General features: G+C 41.7%; 1 long non-coding RNA gene across 1 annotated transcript in view; it reads right to left on the bottom strand.

Annotated features, from left to right (window-relative positions):
• Nucleotides 1-12238, bottom strand: part of LOC116275299 — an 82609-nt gene that overhangs the window by 59246 nt on the left and 11125 nt on the right. The window lies entirely within an intron of this gene.

The following is a 12238-nucleotide window of genomic DNA, read 5'->3' on the forward strand; positions in this document are numbered from 1 at the left end:
AGCTAAACACAGAGCACTGATTGGTGAGTTTACAAACCCTGAGCTAGACACAGGGTGCTGATTGGTGTATTTACAATCCTCTAGCTAGACATACAAGTTCTCCAAGTCCCCACTAGATTAACTAGACACAGAGTACTGATTGGTGAGTTTACCAACTTTGAGCTAGACACAGAGTGCTGATTGGTGCATCTACAATCCTTTAGCTAGACATAAAAGTTCTCCAAGTCCCCCCCAGATTAGCTAGATACAGAGTGCTGATTGTTGCATATGCAATCCTCCCGCTAGATATAAAAGTTCTCCAAGTCCCCATCTGACTCAGGAGCCCAGCTGGTGTCACCTAGTGGATCCCACGCCAGGGCCACAGGTGGAACTGCCCACCAGTCCTGAGCTGCGCGCCTGCACTCCTCAGCCCTTGGGCAGTCCATGGGACCCGGCGCCACGGAGCAGGGGGCAGGGCGCATAGCTCAGGTCACGTGGGAGCCCATGGTGGGGTGGGGGCTGGAGGTCCCAAACCCTGCCCTGCAGGGGAGGTGACTGAGGCGGGGTGAGAATTCAAGGGCAGGGCAGGCAGGGCAGCGGTGCTGGGGACCCGGCACTCCCTCCACAGCTGCTGGCCCAGAGAGGGGCTCTCACAGTGCAGTGGCGGGCTGAAGGGCTCCTCAAGTGCTGCCAGAGTGGATGCTGAGGCCGAGGAGGTGCCCAGAGGGAGGGCTGCTAGCATGTTGTCACCTCTCAATCCCCCCTCTAAACAGGACACCCCAACTGCTGTTGGGAATTTGGTCAATGACCGCTCTAACTACTTCCTGCTGGATAGGGGCGATGAAGTGCCCTGCAGTTGTAGTGTCCTCCAGAAGGGAGCTCTCTAGGCCAAGGAAAGTGCCAGCAGGTCAGTCCAGGGGTCCTCGGTAGAAGTTGTTAGTTGAGCTCATTTGGGGTTCCACTTGTAAGACCATCTGTAGCTTGATGGCCTTGATTCTAGAAGAAACAAATTTGACAAGAAGGTTAAAGATACAGGGCCCAAAGGTGAGTAGCAGCAAGATGGCTGCCACAGGAACTAGAAAGGGGAGAAGTCATGTTGCCCAACTCCAGAGGTTTGTATAAGCGTTTAAAAGGCATTGTCTGATTTCAGAAGCCTTTTCCTGTAAATGCCAGGCGGCATCTCCTACTATCCCTGACTGGTTAGCATAAAAACACCACTCTTCCCCTAAGAAGGCACAGAGTCCTCCTTTCTCAACAGTGAGGACGTCTAGGCCTCGGCAGTTTTGGAGAGTCACTGCTGCTAAAGAGTCTATTTGGGATTGTAGAGTAAGGATAGATTTCATTATTTCTTGCAAACTGTCTGAGAATTCCTTTGAGAGTGTGTGGTAGTAGGATAATGAAGTAGCTAAACTGGCTATTCCGGTTCCTGTAGCAGTAGCCATTCCTAACCCTATAAGTAGGGGTATTAGTTGTATGGCTCTGCACTGACAGACTTGAGCTTTGAGGGGTACTGATACAGTCTGATTTCCTGGGACACTGTTAAAGACTAAGGTGCAGGTGCCGGTCCAGTTAGTGGGGAGGCAGATACAGGTTGACGTTCCACATAAGAAGAATACACCTTGGCTGGGTAGACAGAACTTTACCCTGACTTTTAAAGGAATAGGGTACACTGTTTTTTCTTTACTACTTCCATCTCTTTTTCTCTTTGACTTCTTCTTTGCTTTGTCTCTCTGTTGCTTCCTCTCTCTCTCTCTCTCTCTGACTTTCTGTCTCTTTCTCTCTTTCCTTCTTCTGTCATTAAACCACCCCAAGGGGAGAACACTATGCCCCCGTGGAAGTCCCCATTCTATTTCAGTCAGGGAATACTGGGGCTTAATCTCTTGGAGGGAGTTGTTCCATACCAAGGGTCCTTCCGTAAGTATTGCTAATGGAGGGTTCCGCCTGGCAGCAATTTTGGCCTCAGCATCTGCCCGACAGTTTCCTTCTGCCTTTTCTCCTTCACCTTTCTGATGACTTTGGCAGTGTAAGACTGCCATCTCCTTGGGTTTTTGCACCGCATGCAATAACTCCATAATTTCCTTGTGGTATTTAATAGGGGTCTCCCCAGAGGCTAGGAACTCCCTTTCTTTCCATATTGCAGCACAGGCATGTAGGATTAGATAAGCGTACTTGCTATCTGTATACACATTTATTCTTTTTCCCTTTCCCAGTTCTAAAGCTCGGGTAAGTGCTGCTAGTTCTAACTGGGTACTGGTTCCTGGGGGAAGAGGCTTACTTTCAAGTATGGTTACATCACTAACTATGGCATAACCTGCCCTTCGTATCCCATTCTCCACAAATGAACTTCCATCGGTATATAGGTTAAGGTCAAGATTAGCTAGGGGGACTTCTAAGAGATCATCGCAGGCGGCATAAGTCTGGACTAATAACACTGCCTGCCTGGAGAGAAGATTTCTTTTCACAACTGTCCCTCTGTCCTTGAGTGGAGCTATAATGTGGTGGAAATTTACTTTCCACTATCGCTAATGTACTGTGAGAATTCATGGGTAACCTGGCCAAGTTATTTCTTATTCCATCACTTAGTAAGAGGGGGTCACTTACTCCCCTCCCTTCATGAGGCCCACATGTGAGTTAAGGGAGGGTTATTGGTGCAACAGAGACAGATGACCTGAAAGTTTGAGATACATATGCATATAATTCATTCATGCCTTTTGAATATGGTCAAGTTGGATGTAAATGTTTCATTTCTATCATAAATACATCCATTCATCCAAACTTACCACTTACTGTATCTGGTAATATCCTAGTGAGTAGATCTAGTTGCATAGTCACCTGGTGTTCCATGATCAGGAACACAGTTTCTATTAGAATCTAGTAAAATATCCAAAGCCAGTTTTCATATGAGCTCATTCTTGTCATCAGCAGTTCCTGGACCTCGTAAGTGGTATTGGCTCTGTTCATTTCAAAGCCTGATTCTTCATCCTTTCTGCCAAACAATGAGTACCCAAATTCTCCCAGTAAATTCCCTTTATTTAGGTTAAACAGAGCTTGTTTTTGTTTCTTACAGCCAAAGAACCCTGATTCATAAAAATAGTATACTGTTCAGACAGGTTAATGGTAGTTCTGTCATTAATGCAAACTGAATTATGCATTTTTGTATAACATGTTATCTTCATGACATTATTGATCTACTAGAGCAAAAACATAAGAAACTGTTGAGTTTTCCATCATGCCCAAGAGACAAAAAAAGTAACTTGGGTCTCTCAGCTCCATAGTTAAGCAAAGTAAAATACCACCACACTATTTATACCTAGTTGGATCCTAATTTTCCTTCTTTGGTTATTTCACAACCAATCCATAGTAACTAATCAATGGTACACATTTAACTAGTTCAAGAGTGAAATCACATATCTTACTCCAGAAATTATGTCAACTTCATATAAAAGAAAAATCAACTTTTTGGATGCTTTTCTAAGAATTACATTTTTGTACCTACTTAGGAGGTTAGTTTAGGACATTAAAGCTGAAAAAATATCAATACCGTTCTTAGGCTCATTTTCCTCAAAAACAGCTTCCTAAAAACTGGCTATGGAGATAGCCAGATGGCTGGAGGACAAAGTAGCAGTAAGACTTTTGATTGCCTTTCCTTTTAAACATTTAAAATTTTGCATTATGTAAATAGATACCTAGTCAAAAAATAAAATTTTTTAAAACCACCAAAAAATAAAGTAATCTAAAAAGTTGTACTTGTATGAATGTATATATATATATAGTAGAATAATAAGCATACATTAAAGATTGTACTCTTAGGAAACACTAAATGATAATATATAGGGATGCACACAGTGTAGCAAAACTATAAAGAAAAATAAATGATTAAAAATCATTAGGGCAATTCACTTCAGTAGGGAGGGAGATGGTTATGTTATAAGAGTATTTCTGGCCGGGCACAGTGGCTCACACCTGTAATCCCAGCACTTTGGGAGGCCAAGGCAGGTGGATCACTTGAGGTTAGGAGTTCGAGACCAGCCTGACCAACATGGCGAAACCCTGTCTCTACTAACAATACAAAAAAAGTAGGCAGGCGTGGTGGCACATGCCTGTAATCCCAGCTACTCAGGAGGCTGAGGCAGAAGAATTGCTTGAACTCGGGAGGTGGAGGTTGTAGTGAGCTGAGATCGGGCCATTGCACTCCAGCCTGGGTAACAAGAGCGAAACTCTGTCTCAAAAAAAAAAAAAAAAAAAGAGTATTTCTGGGGTGACTGAGTGAGGTCATAGTTATAGATGTTCACCTTATAATAATTATTTGTATAGTTTATGTATTCGTACTATATCTAACAATATAAAATTTTATAATAAAGGAAACAAATTTTTCTTTTTTTTGAGGCAGAGTCTCGCTGTATTGCCCAGGCTGGAGTACAGTGGCAAGATCTCAGCTCACTGCAACCTCCACCTCCTAGGTTCAAGCAATTCTTGAGGTTCAGCCTTCTGAGTAGCTGGAATTACAGGCACACACCACCACGTCCAGCTAATTTTTGTAGTTTTAGTAGAGACAGGGTTTCACCATGTTGGCTAGGCTGGTCTCAAACTCCTGACCTCAGGTGATCCGCATGCCTTGACCTCTCAAAGTGCTGAGATTACAGGCCTGAGCCACCAAGCCTGACCAAAAATACTATTTTTTAAGGATTTTTTTAATAAGATGGGGAAATGCTCACAATACCAAATTCAGTGAAATCAAGGATACAAAGCTGTCTATGCAGTATAATCCCAATTAGGTGTGTGCATGTTGTATATTTGTAGAAATCGATATTAAAATAAATATATCAAATATTAATTATACCTTTTAGTTTTTGTATTATTTTATATAGCTGCCGTGGTTTCTTAAATGTATGATATAATAATGTGTAAGGTGAAAATTTCATTATAAAGGATGAAGTGATAAACCTAGCTTACAGAGTAAATATTAACCCTTAACCAGTTTCAGTTCCTATAAACACAGGCGTTTAATATGCTATCACAGTACAATTTTAGAGCTAGGGGAAATCATAAGAGATCGTCTTCACACATGCCTCTGTTATACAAATGCAGAAACTAAACAGTAGATAGGCTAGCTGACTTGGCCAAGGCCCCGGGTTACTCACAGACCTGGGATGGGGCCAGGTTTAGCCCAGTGTTTTGCCCTTCCTCCCACACTGATAGTGCCTTGTATGGAGGTAGAACAGAAAGCCCTGCTCTTTAGAGAAAGTTTCACTCACTTTTCAAAATAGGAGTACGTGATCATTATAATTAAGGACTATCACAAATGAACTGTAAATTTGTAAATGTAACCATCTAATAAAGCTTGGGTTAAAATTAATGTTGTTGTAAGTTTATTTTTGAATTTTTAAAAGAGAGAAAGAAACAACAACAAATCCTTGAGGTTCCAGAAGAGCTGCCTGTATTCATTCATTTAACATACTAAAGGCAGCTTGTGACTGCCATAAAGTATGTCGCTGCCACCTTCACTACTAAAAAAGTGCTCCAGTATATGAGGCAACTGCTCTAAATCATGCTTGTTTGGACAGGCTCTTTCTTAGTTCCACCTCATCTGCACTTTAGCCCCACTCTGTGCCATGTAGACCCAAGCGATTTCACAAACACCACATGATCCCAAAGGTGCTTTCCCAGGGAGAAGGAAAAAAAATCGTAAAAGTTAAGTTAACCCTCGTAAGTTCTAGTTACCACTTAATCTTTCTATGATTTGACTACTTTTTTTTTTTTTTTAGTTTTTTAAACACTTCAAGTCATAACTCTTCAATATTCAATATTTAGATTTTCCCCTTATTCTGCTTCCCCAGAGAAAATCTCCTCCCACTTTCATTCAGTACCTACTATGTGCCAGGTACCATCTTCATTGTCAGGAATATAGAAATAAGCAAAACATGTTCTCTTCCTTCAAGAAGCTGCACTTTTTGAGACAGAGTCTCACTCTGTCACCCAGGCTGGAGTGCAGTGACACAATCTTGGCTCACTGTAACCTCTGCCTCCTGGGTTCAAGTGATTCTCCTGCCTCAGCCTCCTGAGTAGCTGGGACTATAGGTGCATGTCACCATGCCTGGCTAATTTTTGTATTTTTAGTAGAGACAAGGTTTCTCTATGTTGACCAGGGCTGGTCCTGAACTCAACCTCAGGTGATCATCCCACCTCGGCCTCCCAAAGTGCTGGGATTACAGGCATGAGCCACCACACCAGGTCAAGATGCAAATTATTTAGAGGAACAGCTAGACAGATAAGCTAATGATGGCAATAAAATGTGCTCAGTAGAATAAGGAAATCAGTGGTGCTGTGCTCATGGCACCTATTAATCTAAGAGAAACAATCAGGGACAATTAACACAAGTGCCTGGTTCTACATTCCCACCCCTTCCTACAACATGCTATATCTATAGGATGAGCCCAAAGGAAGCCCTAGAAATCCTGATCACTACTCCAGGTCAAGTTTATGCAAGCAAATAGCATTTTTTTTTTTTTTTTTGATATGGAATTTTACTCTTGTAGCCCAGGCTGAAGTGCAGTGGTGCAATCTCAGCTCACTGAAACCTCCATCTCCTGGGTTCAAGCGATTCTTCTGCCTCAGCCTCCTGAGTAGCTGGGATTACACCCAGTTAATTTTCGTACTTTTAGTAGAGACGGAGTTTCACCATGTTGGTCAGGGTGGTCTTGAACTCCTGATCTCAGGTGATCCACCCGCCTTGGCCCTCAACATGCTGGGATTACAGGCGTGAGCCACCGCACCCAGCCTCAAGTGAATTCTTAAAAAGTAGCTTTGAGAATTTGAAATCATTATCTGGGCATGTTTTAAATTTTGCCAGTTTGTAGTTTACCTAGATGTTTCAGATTATAGACCCCCAAATCTAAAGTATTAAAATTTTTTCTGAAACAGAGCTTATTATTCTACGGTTTTGAATTATCCGTCAGAATCAAAATTGGAAAATATTTTTACTATGTAATTTTTCTAATGCTTCTTACTGAGATAATGACTCTCCAAATCTGAAGATGATGAAAAATACACATTGGGATTTGTTACTACTTATGTGTACACACTTGAAAGACAGTTTAAGTCCACATACTATTTATGATGTTCTTGGCTGCAAGTAATTAAAAAAATAATAATTCCCTAGCAAGCAGATGCAGATTGAAAAAATTAAAAGTGATGAAACTGTAAGGATACCTATTTTATTATATGGCAAGAAGTCTGGAGGTAGTTCTGCTCCTGGATTGGCTCAGTCATCATTAAGGACTCAAGTTCTTTCCCTGCTCCATGCTCTTTTTTTTCTTTTTCTTTTTCTTTTTTCTTTTATTTTTGAGACAAAATCTTACTCTGTTGCCCAGGCTGGAGTGCTGTAGTGTGATCTTGGCTCACTGCAACCTCCGCCTCCCGGGTTCATGCGATCTCCTGCCTCAGCCTCCTGAGTAACTGGGATTACAGGCATGCACCAGAGCTCCCAGCTAATTTTTGTATTTTTATAGGGTTTCGCCATGTTGACCAGGCTGGTCTGGAACTCCTGACCTTAAGTGATCCATCTGCCTTGGCCTCCCAAAGTGCTGGGATTACAGGCATAAGCCATGGCGCCAGCCTCATGCTCTCATTCTTTGCATGGTGGCTTAGTCCTCAAGCCTTATCCTTCATTGCTGCAAAGTGGCTGCTGCATATCTTGACATCACGTGAAGACCTAGAATCATTATCTTCCATGTAGCACTTTCTATTTGATGGGGAATATTCTTCCTAAGTCCCCACAGAATTAGCCCCATTGGCCACAGTTGCCTCTCATTCCCAGGCATAAGTCATTCGTTGTGCAAAGGGTATGAGACTATCATGATTAGCCTAGACCAATTAAGATAGGCTTTTCTGAGACTGCAAAGGGGTCTATCTTCCCTCAGATAACATGTGGAAGGATAAACAAATCTGAGATTTTGTTAGTGTGAAAAAAGCAGTGTAAAGTAAATAGTTTCAAGGAAATTATATTCAAACTAAAAATTCAATGTAAAATAAATAGAACAACTTTACTACCCACAAGTTCCGGTATGATGCTTAGAATCTGATCTAAAATCCACTCACTCTATTCTTTCAGCAAACATTATTTGACCACTTACTACACGTTGGGCACAGTTCTCAGTACTAAAACAGAGAACAAGACAGATATGTATTTGTATTGGGAACGCTTTCGGCAGCAACTGACAGAATAGGAAATTAAAAGTAGCCAAACCATACGGACATTTGGCGTTTACCTAGAGAAATTTAGAGGGAGGCAATCCCTAGTCCAGCTCCTCTGAAATATAACCAAGGGTTCAAGTTCTTTCTCCTCTGTATCCTTAGCATGCTGACTTTTGTCTTTATTCTTTTCACCTCATTGTTCCATAGCTGCCATAGCTCTAAATACCTCATCTACTTTCAAACCAGAAAGAAATGGAAAAGGACACTTTTTTCTTATTCTCATCCCTTTTGCAAAGATTTAAAAACCCCCAGAAGCCTCCTATGCAGATTACCATGAAGTCTCATTGGCAGGATTGTGTGCCACACTGGTCTCCTCAAAAGCAAAGGAATCTGGGAAAGTAATTATCCAACAAAGTGTTATGGAGCTGCACACACTGCTGCCCCAGATAAAATGGGGATTTTTTTTTTCAATAAGGGGAGATACGTGGATAATGGTTACCCAATTACAATGTTTTCCATTGTCCCCTCTTCCTGGAATTAATTCTCTGGCCACTTCATAGGAAGGTAATAATAAATTAGGAGTACTTTTCATACTCTAGTTTTAAAATTATGTATGAGGCAGTTGTAGTGGTTCTTTTTTTTTTTTTTGAGACGGAGTCTCATCAGCTTGTCGCCCAGGTTGGAGTGCAGTGGGCCGATCCTCGCTCACTGCAAGCCCGGCCTCCGGTTCACACCTCCTGCCTCAGCCTCCTGAGTAGCTGGACTACATGCCACTGCTAATTTTTTTTGTATTTTTAGTAGAGACGGGTTTCACTGTGGTCTCGGGATCTGCTGACCTTTGTGATCCACCACTGGCCTCCCAAAGTGCTGGGATTACATGAGCCATCACACCAAGCAGAGTGGTTCTTAATGTTGCTTTTGCACATTCAACTAGAAAAGCAATTTGCTGAGTGTGGTGGACACACTGGGATCCCAGCATTGGGGAGTGTCGAGGCAGGTGATCACCTGAGGTCAGGGACTATGACCAGCCTGATTAAGATAGGAACTATCTTCTACTAAAATACAAAATTGTTGGGTGGTGGTAGTGCCTGTAATCCCAGCTGCCCTCGGAGGTGATGGTGAGAATTGCTCAAACCCGGGAAGTGGAGGTTTCAGTGATCCGAGATCCCACCATTGCACTCCAGCCTGGGCGACAGAGCGAGACTTTGTCTCAAAAAAAAAGACCACTGAAAAATGGACATTTTGCCTTTATTCCAATGGGGCTTTAGAATTTTTCATAAGGAATATGTATTAAGATATTACTTGTATAAATACAAATGAATAATATAAAATAATTAGTGAATAAAATAATTAGTGAAAAATCTGTTAAAGACTAATCATCTGTGTTCTTCTCCCCACATCATTTGGTCCCTGGTCCTGTTCTTGCTCAATGTTTGCAAAGAACCAAAAGAACCAAAGGCACACTACAAATAAGTAGAAATCTCTGCTGTGCTCTGACCTTTGATCTGTTCTGTGATCACTGTTCCCTTTCCCTTTGACTTTTTCTTTTTTTTTTTTTTTTTTTTTTTTTTTTTTGAGACACAGTCTCACTTGGTCACCCAGGCTGGAGTGCAGTGGCACAATCTCTTCTCACTGCAACCTCTGCCTCCCGGGTTCAAGAGATCCTCCTGCCTCAGATCCCTGAGTAGCTGGGATTACAGGCATGCACCACCATGCCCAGTTAGTTTTTGTATTTTTAGTAGAGATGGGGTTTCACCATGTTGGTCAGGCCGGTCTCGAACTCCCAGCCTCAAGTGATCAGCCCACCTCGGCCTCCCAAAGTGCTGGAATTACAGTCGTGAGCCACCGCACCTGCCCCCCTTTGATGTTTTATCATACATTTTTTCACTTGAAAGTGACTTTTCTGTAAGTTGTCACAGCAATGAAAATGTCTATTGACTTCTAAGCAAACTCTCAAATCATTAAACCTTGTCATTAACCACTCTATGTCCCCAGTGTTGTTGTGGTTTGTTAAGTGAAGAACTTCTGTTGAACAACTGCCTTCTGTTTGTTTGTTTGGAGGCAGGGTCTTGCTCAGTCGCCTAGAGTACAGTGGTGCAATCACAGCTCACTGCAGCCTCAATCTCCTGGGCTCTAGTGAACCTCCCACTTCAGCCTTCCTAGTAGTTGGGACCCCAGGCAAGAGTCACCACACCAAGTTAATTTTTTTTTTCAATTTTAAGTAGTGATAGGGTCTCAACATGTTGTCCAGGCTTGTCTCAAACTCCTGAATGAAAGGATTCCTCCTGCCTTGACCTCCCAGAGTGCTAGGATTACCGGCATGAGCCACTGTGCCCAGCCTTGCTTGTTTGTTTTTTGAGACAGGGTATTACTCTGTCACCAAGGCTGGAGTAGAGTAGCATGATCATAGCTTACTGCAACCTTGAACTCCTGGCCTCAAACCATCCTCCTGCCTCAGTCTCCCAAGTAGCTGGGACTACAGGCAAGCATCACCATGCCTGGCTTGAGCAACTGATATATATATCATTTATCTTAATCACCTTTCTAAAAAGTTTTTTTTTTTTTTTTTGGAGACAGAGTTTCGCTCTGTCCCCCAGGCTAGTGTGCAATGGCGAGATCTCAGCTCACTGCAACCTCCGCCTCCCAGGCTCAAGCAATTCTCCTGCCTCAGCTTCCCAAGTAGCTGGGATTACAGGCACCTGCCACCATGTCCGACTAATTTTGTATTGTTAGTAGAGATAGAGTTTCACCATGTTGATCTCAATCTGACCTCAGGTGATCTGCCCGCCTCAGCCTCCCAAAGTGCGGAGATTACAGGTGTGAGCCACCCCGCCCGGCCTCCAAAAAGTATTGATAAATTTACAGAAGTTATTTAAAATGTTGAAAATTGTGAGCAACATAGCAATCTTGAGTTGACATGTATAAAGCATGGTATTTACTTTTTTATTGATTTATTCATTCATATTCTCATTTTCTCCCTTGGTGCTAGAAAGCAAAGAGCTGGTCAGGCATGAGAATGATTAAAAACCCTTGTGAGCTAGGAAGAGAGAACAATCTAAACAAAAATGAACCTAAGGAAAAGAATTACAAATTAAGCTTTGTGAAATATAAGGAAGGAAGGAAAGGGAAAGGAAGGGAGGCCTAGTTCGTGTTATATGATTTAGATTTCTACACAAGTAAGATATTGAAGAATCACAGGTTAATCATCTAAATGTAATACTGTCCAAATAACTTAGAAGTAACATAGTCTGATTTGTTCCAAGATGTGCTATCATTTACCTTGAAAATTTTTGGTAGAAAAATAATCATGATATACTGTGATTTTTCCTACAGTAAATCATTCCTTTTTATTTATTCTTATTGGCTCTATTGAAAACTTTGTCCCTTTATTACCTTGTTGAAAATCTACACCATCAATAAAACAGCAAAGCATATTTTAATGAAGTTAAAACCTGTTGCAACCCTAAACAAGTAGAAGATTGAAAATAAGACTTTAATCTGTACACCAGGCAATTTTCTAAACTTGTCACTAAATTCTGTGAATCCACCTATCCAAAAGGTCAGCAAAAGTAAAGGCTTCATTGCACAAGTTGATACCAGTACTGTGCCCTTTGCCAAGAATGCTTGGTAAAATAAAGGATTTCATTGTTTCAATAGATTGACCTAGCAACTTAGTCCAGAAATGTTTTCTTTAGACTAATTTAGCAGAAGAGATGAATAAAGTCAAACAACTGTTTTACGGTAGAAGCACTTCAAAGTAGTGCTTGAGAACTCTGATGTTTGAATGACCTAGCTTTGAATCTTGACTCTACCAGCTGTGAGCTCTTAGTAAGTCCATTTACTTCTTATGATTCAATTTTTCCATTTGTAAGTTGGGCATGAGAGCACTCAGACTTGGCATACTGCTGGCTGTCTCTTAATACTCATTCTCTTCCAAAGCTACAGAATCTTAATTCTTAGCAGGACACACAGGTGAGTGGGAAAAAAGTCTCTTTTACAACTAGGTGTGGCCATCTGAGTTTTGGTATATATGTGGCAATGGCATGTGCTACTTCTGGGAAGTGCC

Source organism: Papio anubis, chromosome 6 (genome assembly GCF_008728515.1).
Source record: "Papio anubis isolate 15944 chromosome 6, Panubis1.0, whole genome shotgun sequence".
Taxonomy (NCBI): domain Eukaryota; kingdom Metazoa; phylum Chordata; class Mammalia; order Primates; family Cercopithecidae; genus Papio; species Papio anubis.